The 8,462-nt window shown below is 44.5% G+C and overlaps 1 pseudogene; it reads left to right on the top strand.

Moving 5' to 3' along the window:
- The first annotated feature begins 4,481 nt into the window (after positions 1-4,481).
- LOC111954765 (DNA-binding protein SATB1-like) overlaps positions 4,482-8,462 on the top strand; it is a 30,038-nt pseudogene continuing 26,057 nt past the window's right edge.

Here is an 8,462-nt window from a genome sequence, read left to right as displayed (position 1 = left end):
GGGTACTGTAATGAGGGGGTCTAATTCGCCTAATTCTCTCTCCTCTCTCCCTCTCTCTCACATACACACACTGACTCACTCTAGCCTAAGCCAGCCGTGGTGCTTCACCTGGTAATTAAGTGCTTAAGACAGAATTTCAGCCTGATCACCACTGCTCTCAGTGTGTGTGGATGCTTTCCTGCCTTAAAGGAAAGTTTATCCATTTTGAATGTTATGTTTTTTTGTTCAACTCTGAGTGATGTTCTATCATTCCTGGATCCTTAATGTTTCATGTTTATCTGAGTTATTGGCGTTCAAGCAGGCAGAAATCCAGCAGGTATGACGTAGCACTGTGATAAAGTCTGTCAGGTTTTGTCATTATTATCATGTCTTGTCTGCTGTTGGCCCCCTTCTGGGTCTGATGGTCTTTCTCTCTCTCTTCTCCTCTCCTCATTCTCCCTCCCCGACCTCTCTCTCGTCTCTATCGTTCCGTTCCTGCTCCCAGCTGTTTTCTCATTCTCCTAACGACCTCATTTACTCTTTCACACTGTCCCCTATTTTGCCTCTGATTAGAGTCCCTATTTCTCCTCTGTTTTCCGCTTCGTCCTTGTCGGATCTTTGTTATGATGTTTGCTTTCCCGGTCCTTGTTCCGCCTGTCGTGTTCTTGCCTTCTTCAGATGCTGCGTGTGAGCAGGTGTCTATGTCAGCTACGGCCAGTGCCTTCCGAAGCGACCTGCAGTCTGTGGTCGCGGTCTCAGTCGTTCCCTCTAATTGACGAGAGGGTTTTCAGTTTCCTGTTTTGGATTTACCATTGATTATATCCAGGAGATCATTATTGTTTATTACTGGAATAAAGACTCTGTTACTATTACGTGCGCTTTTGGGTCCTCATTCACCAGCATCAACGAAGAGGCCTACGAGGATTATCTGTACTGTTTCTCTCGACGCCGGGTACCGTGGTGCCTTCTTTCCTCTCCCGCCGGAGCGGATTTTTCTTTGTTAAGAAGAAAGGAGCGTACTCTGCGCCCCTGCGTGATATCGAGGGCTGAATCACTAACGGTTAAGAATCGTTATCCGCTTCCCCCTTATGTCGTCAGCCTTCATAATTTGCAGGAGCCAGGTTCTTTTACTAAGTTGGACTTCGTAAACGCTTACCATCTCGTAGCCATCAGAAGAGGGGGACGAGTGGAAAGACGCGTTTAACACTCCGTTAGGGCATTTTGAATACCGGGTTCTGCGTTCGTCTCGGCTAATGCTCCAGCTGTCTTTCAGGCATTAGTTAATGATGTACTGAGAGAACATGCTGAACATTTTTGTTTTCGTTTACCTTGACGATATCCTGATTTTTCACCGTCACTCGAGATTCATTCAGCACGTTCGACGTGTACTCCAGCGCCTTTTAGAGAATTGTCTCTACGTGAAGGGCGGAGAAGTTTTGCCTTTCATGTCTCCTCTAGTCGCTTCTTCTCGGGTTCTGTTATATTCCTACTGAAAACAAATTTCACTGGATCCTCGCCTATAGTCCGTCACGCGACTGTCAGCGAACTTGCGACCCGTCCTAACCATCACGTGTCGAGTTGCAGCGCTTCTCTCCTCGCGTTCTCGCTAATTTCTATCCGTTGTCATATCGAATGCTCGAGTCAAGTGGCGCTGCTCCTCCTCACAGACTCTGGACGATTGCTGTCAAGGACATTGACCTTTAGTGCGCTCGCGAAGTTCCGCCCAGGGAGCTTTTGATCTCCTCAAGAAGCGTTTCACATCCGCCCCTATCCTCCACACCACTGATCCACTGTACTCCTGACGTCACTAAACACATTCATTGTCGATGGTGAGCTCTCAGAGGTGCGCGTGCGGTAGCCATTCTTTCATCTCAGCACTCGCTACCTCTGATTTGCACAACCTGTGCTAAGGGGATACCATCACACTTAGGCGCTCATACGTATTGTCTCGATCTGCGCGCCTGTCGCATAGCGGAACGCAACTATATTGGGTGCGTAACCGCTACGGACCACCTGCTTATCCCTCTCTGTCCACGCATCCGCTCTAGCCATTAGGTAATGACCGAATAGCGACGCAGTGGAGATGTAGAGAAGAGTGAGGTCTATAGCCGGCCCTATGTATCACTACAGATCTTGGACTCGTCCTAATAAATTTTGAGAGTACACAATTACCCTGTATATCAGAGCTTAGTTATTACTGTGAATACCAGAAACGAACTAGGTAAGTGCGCACGTCAAGCTCGTTGGCGCGTTGTTTTTCGGCTCGTTTCGGTAGTTCGTTTGGTTACCGCATCGCCGGCGTTGAATAAGAACAACCAATGCATTTGATCCTATTAATACCGTCTCTTTATTTCGTTCTGTGGCTATCACCGACCCCAGACGCGGAGTTCCTCCCTGAAGCGTGTTGGTCGAGGTTGACTGTCTGAGGGAATTGAGAGACAGGTAACCTGCAAGCACTACAACTCACACTGCGTCGCCCAGCTGGGCGCTTGTCCTGTAAACGACTAACCTTCGTGTTCGTTACAACATGTCTCTAGTACTCGCACACTGGACTGCGTTATCTTCAGTAGGGTAATCTCTCACTCTCTGGCCAAGTTATGCAGCGCCACCCCGCCGTTTCGCTGAACTAGGGAATTACCGCTCTTGCTCATCTAATATTCCGACCAGCGATTGTGTGCCTACTCGGAGCGGGACACGCCGCGTTTCGTGGCCTTGAGGGGGGGGGGGGGGGGGCACCAGGACTGAGTATGGGAAACTCTGCTCTATGGGTCCATCAATGGGAATTGTCTTTCTACTACATGATTCAGTTAAACTGCAGTATCGAAGCAATACTGTAGGTGCAGGCAAAAGCGTCCTTCCAGACCGGAACCCTGGCCCTTGGCTGAGCGGCTTCCACAGGCACGAGCACCTCTCCGCCTGGATAGAATTTTGCCCACCGCCAAGGCTTCATTGAAAATGAACGGGCCACTTTGGCCGGAGCAAGGAGTCTGGGTAGCCAGGCAACATTCTCTCTGCCTTGGTATGCCTTTAAGCAGTGGTGGATAAGTACCCAATTGTCATACTTGAGTAAAGGTAAAGACACCTTAATAGAAAATGACTGAAAGTAAAAGTGAAAGTCACCCAGTAAAAAACTACTTGGGTAGAAGTGTACAATTATTTGGTTTTAAATATAGTTAAGTTTAAAAAGCAAATGTAATTGAAAAATATACTTAATGAGCTCAAGTAAAATCAAAAGTATAAATAATTTAAAGTTGCTTATTTTAACCTAACCAGACAGCACAATTTTCTCTACGGATAGCCAGAGGCACACTCCAACACTCAGACATAATTTACAAACGAAGCATTTGCGTTTAGTGGCTATCATTTTTGTCCTTGTGGGAATTTACTTATTGACTCTATGACATGCAACTTTATCGTCAGTCTATATTTTGCAAGGAGCATTTTTGGATATTTATAGGGATTCAACTATTATAGGGATGAAACACGATTTATTCTGTGTCGTATAAATGTTTTAGGACAAGGTAGGCTACACTCCTATTAACAGTGGAGATAAATACATCACCATCTCTCACTTCAACCTTTTATTAGGCTACCCCTCTGTTTTAATAGGCTACCCCTCTGTTTTAATAGGCTACCCCTCTGTTTTAATAATAGGCTACCCTTCATATCCAGTCTATTCATTAGAATCAACATAACTTCCGAAGTCAAGCTCATAATGTCCCCTACTTCAACGGCTTCACATCACCTAAAGTATAATATATATCCAAAAATAGGGATACATTGAAGATGATTGCTTATATGGAGGTGGGTCGAGAATAATTTGAACAACAAACACACATGAGAAAAGTTGATAAGCAACCGGTCACATCCAACGCGTTTCCATGGAGAGTTATTACATCCAGGATATAAAAACAAACCATGCATATAACGGCAGAAAATAATAAACACATTTATGCGTGATTGTCACATTTAATACACTTACGCTACCGGAGTGCAGTGGTGAATTCATTATTACACCATATGTTAATGCAGCTGCCTCTGTTTATGGGCTATGGGTTTACGTGCTCGCGCGTGCGTGCGTGATTKATCTTAATTTGAATTTGGAAAAATATCAAAAGAAATTATTCAACAATTATCCTTTCTTTTTTTGGCAGATGGGCTATATATCCATCATATCATGCAGTGTGTCTGTAAAAATACAAATATTTTGTACAAACTAAACCAACTCTGTAAGAGTGGAGACAAGTACTGTAGGTCTAATTCTGTTTCCACATTCAAGTTCTCATAAACAAAGAAACACGGGGAGATAAGGTTGCATTCCACATGCTCACAGTTACATTTGGTTTYCATAGGCTACCTATTAGTACTCTATAAACGTGTAGCTTAATAACGCCCAGAGAAACTCCGTGGCCGGTAGGTCCATGGGAGAGGGAGGTATGGAGCGCGTGCGCATGCTTGTCCGCGCGTGTTTGTTGCAACCAATAGCCAACTGAAGAAGAGAGTTGTTTCACAGACAGACTAATGACACTCGCGGTGTATTGTTCGCTTCACCCGTTTCTACTGGATCCCTGTAGCCTACCAGCTGGTCTGTATCGTCATCCCGGGAACAGTGTCTGTCACTGTGGATGCTTTGACTGAGATTTCGGGTAGACCACCTATAGGCCTATAGACTCGTTTCATATTGTTGAAGAGGTCCGAAAAACGCAGCCAGCAAGAGACGACGGGGCATGTTGCTACAGAGCTAATATTGACACAATAGACCGATAACTAGTGTGAAGGCGAAAGTGAGATGTTGTTCACTCACTGACACAGAAAACAACACAAGGAACTGTACTATTTTACTAACGGTATCTCGGAGTCTCAAGAGACAAGAAACCAGCAGCGGATGTCAGGTTTGTCTGATTTTGCCTACTTCGATTTTAAAAAAGAGAACGTTTTTTTTTGATGTACCGGTACCTGAGATAAATATGACTGAGATTGTGGAGGTTTTGTTGTTGTTGTTGTTGTTGAAATTCACAATTAGTCAATCTACAATAATGGACGACGCGCAATAATGAGGACTGACAACGTTTGCCTCAAACTTTCCCCACAATGAGTGTGACAGGGCGATTTGTAGAGCGCTTTTGTCAGGTCGGCTTCTGTTGTCTTGATATGCCACTGTCAAAGTCCGATGTCTATAGAGACAGATCGACATTTACTGGGCTGGGGGGTGGTCCAAAAAAGGGTTGTCAAAATACCTTTTTGTTGCTTTGGGGAGGATTGTGTGATTTTTGTATTATTGGTCACAGTGCATTTTTTCCCTGGTTTACATTCCCCATTTTTCAGGTTATATTATTTAATTCCTTCCATATAGCCACTTCCTCATCTGCTCATCTGCATGTTTTGGTACTTCTCTTATGCACTATGCTTTTCTGCCCACTTACTATACAGTCAACTCTATCCTGCCCTCTATCCATATTGACAATAGTGGTAGGTGGATCGTTTGTCCAGATCTGCAATAGGTTAACTAGCAATCATACCACACATAATATCKTAAAAATCTGCACCAATTTTCAATATAAATCCACATGAACATAGAGGAATAGCTGATGCGTCATTGCTCATGAAAGAACTGTCAAGACACGCAGCTCTCATACAAATGACATTTACTGTATAAACGATTCTCCTCTTCACATTTCTCAAAATAGTAAAGAATTAAATAGTGATTCACAGACAGCTGATGTGTTGTGCACTGAAGTCCAAAAGTGAAGAGAAAAGGTGAGAGGAGGTGAGCGCGTAGATAGTTGCGAGAAGGAATTATACAGTATATACAACGAGCTAGTGATCATGCTGTTTTTATGTGGCTGCTATGAAAATTAACTGTTTACATGTGAATAGGGGTGTATTCATTCTGTCGATTTTGTTGAAAAACGTTTCTTAAACGGAAGCAAATGGAACAAAACGGGGATAAACATACCTGAATTTGTCCAATAGAAACTCTAATTTGCAACTGTTGGACTAATGATTACACCCTAGATCAGCTAGATGCAGGCAACAGTGTGCAAAGCAGTATTGAATGTGTCTGTCACCTTGATTACTCAAAATTCTCCAGACCTGTGCACCTAAAATTTCATTCATAGTCTAGGTTGTAGCAACCTCATGATTGGTACAGAGAAAATTTGAGTATGATGTAGTAACCTAAAGCTATCGATGTTACATTGAACTGGGTGAATGACATTAAACCGATATGCTGTAATAGAAATAATAATACGCCCACATCATAAAAGGCACCGGCCTCCACTGCATCCCAGTTAAATGTTGACTGAAATGTAAGGCCCACCTGACAGAATGATATCATGATGATTTGTATCAATCGGTTGCAATTTTTTAGAAATTGTATTTTTTTTAATGGCATACTCTGCCATGTGCAGCTAGCCTAACACAAATGTACTGTGACTAAAACCTGGCTGGGACATTTCAATGGTGCTCTACAACACCTGACACTGATATAGTGGATTAGGGGGGTACCCTGATGGGGACTCAAACCCTGGTCCCTGTGACTGTCATTCCAAAACCATTATACTGTCACTATCCTCGCTATATGAGCCTTGATACAATTCCTACCAAGTGGGCACGATGCATAGGGTGTTTGCCTTTCACGCCAGTGACCCGGTTTCACTTCCTTGTCCTTCCATTTGAATCAGTTGTGGGTCTACTCTCGACAGATTATAAGGTCTAGAAAGGCACAGTGCAGGACAGTCTGGCTGTATGTTACTTATGATACTGATGCGCTGTCTGTTGATGATTATCATTCTCCCAAGTCGTCGTCCTATGCACCCAGCAGGCTCAGTTATTCAGAAAAGCTTAATGCACGTTCTGCCTCCTTTCCAGTCCAAGCGGCTATTCCTCGACCTCAAACTTAATGCTTCAATATAGCCTAAATATTTGTCATTTAACTTTTAAAACYTATAACCAGTCACAACTAGTCACAATGTTTTAATCTGATTCATTCAAAAGGCTTTTTGTAGGCTACCTGTAGGCTACCTGTAGTTTACCTGTAGGCTACCTGTAGGCTACCTGTAGGCTACCTGTAGGCTACCTGTAGGCTACCTGCGCACATTCATCCACTCTAATATCATATCATCCAAACTGCACTGGCCATTCCATTAATGGAAAGAGACATCTGTTACAAAACACCAACAAGTTTATTAGACTTCAGAGATTGCCAAGCCTTCCATACTGAGTACAGTAGGGAGGGATGGATTTTCTGTTTCTCCAGATTGACATACACTATTTGATTGTGGGTTTGAAAACACAAACAATGATAAAGCCCTCAAAGCCGGTAATCGGTATGCTGCGTTGCTAATTGGTTGTATGTGATGCATTGGCACAGGAACCCGTTGGTGGAAAATTTGTTGCATATATTTTATATAATTATAAATATAGCATCAAAATGTTGATCATCTGATTTCCCCCTAGCTGATTATTGTCTGCAGGTGGCTCTGATCATAGTGTAATGAGACAGGCAGGGAGAGTGAGCTCGWCCGTGGTGGTCGACGGAGCCTCAATGTTCTGGCCCGTAGCCCTGCGTGGCATCCACTGTGCCACTAAACCATGCAGAAGTGGTCAAGTCGATATCAACGTTTATAAACACAGGGTTGCTACAGTTATTGTTAGTTGTGGTGGTAATCATTATTTTCAAGTTCATTTTATGAGGGGGGYGGGTGGGCACATTTTGTTTTCCAGTCAAAGGAATGGTCATGTGAAAATATTCTTAACGTTGGGAAGGGGGAGCTTTTTTTTACTGGGGGGGGCAGTACATTTTTCAACGGTCACTAAGGTTCTCAAATGAACTCAAGGACTTGTCAGTCATTCAGTTTCTCCCTCTCTCTCTGTCTCAGGTGTTTCTGAGCTACAGTGTTAGTGTGATGGACCACCAACAGTGTGATGGAGGCCATGTGTCAGAGAGCTGTGACTCACCCGGTAACGGGGACTCCTGGCTACCACCTGCCAAACTGTCCCGCCTGGAGATGAATGGTGGCATGGGCCCCTCAGGGCCATACCAGGGCAGGACAAGACAGGGGAGCCCAGGGACCAGAGCCCCCACCCCGGCCCCCATACCGGCCCCCATACCCACGATACCCGCACCACAACCTAAGAACTGGCATAAGAGAGGTAAGACTGAAAAGAAGAGAGGAGGAGAGGAGAAAGAGGGAATGAGAAAGGGAGGAATGAGTGAATAGAGGAGAGAGAAGGTGCATTCATTGCAAGAGTGGACAACTGATACCTTTTCATTTCTCATGCCCTCTGCTTCTATCTGAATGCTGTGATGTGATTGGCTGTGCTGTGTGTCCGTCGTTCCAGGGAGCCTGCTGCCTGTGCTGTGTGTGGTGGAGCACAGAGAGAACCCAGTCTCGGCAGTGGAGGCTGAGAGGCGAGAGGAGCATGCAGAGTTTGTACTGGTCAGGAGAGACCTGCTGTTTAACCAGCTGATAGAGATGGCT

This window comes from Salvelinus sp. IW2-2015, linkage group LG30 (genome assembly GCF_002910315.2).
Source record: "Salvelinus sp. IW2-2015 linkage group LG30, ASM291031v2, whole genome shotgun sequence".
NCBI lineage: Eukaryota > Metazoa > Chordata > Actinopteri > Salmoniformes > Salmonidae > Salvelinus > Salvelinus sp. IW2-2015.
Note: the sequence above shows the minus strand (reverse complement) of the source record. Positions and strands in the feature narration are given on the sequence as shown.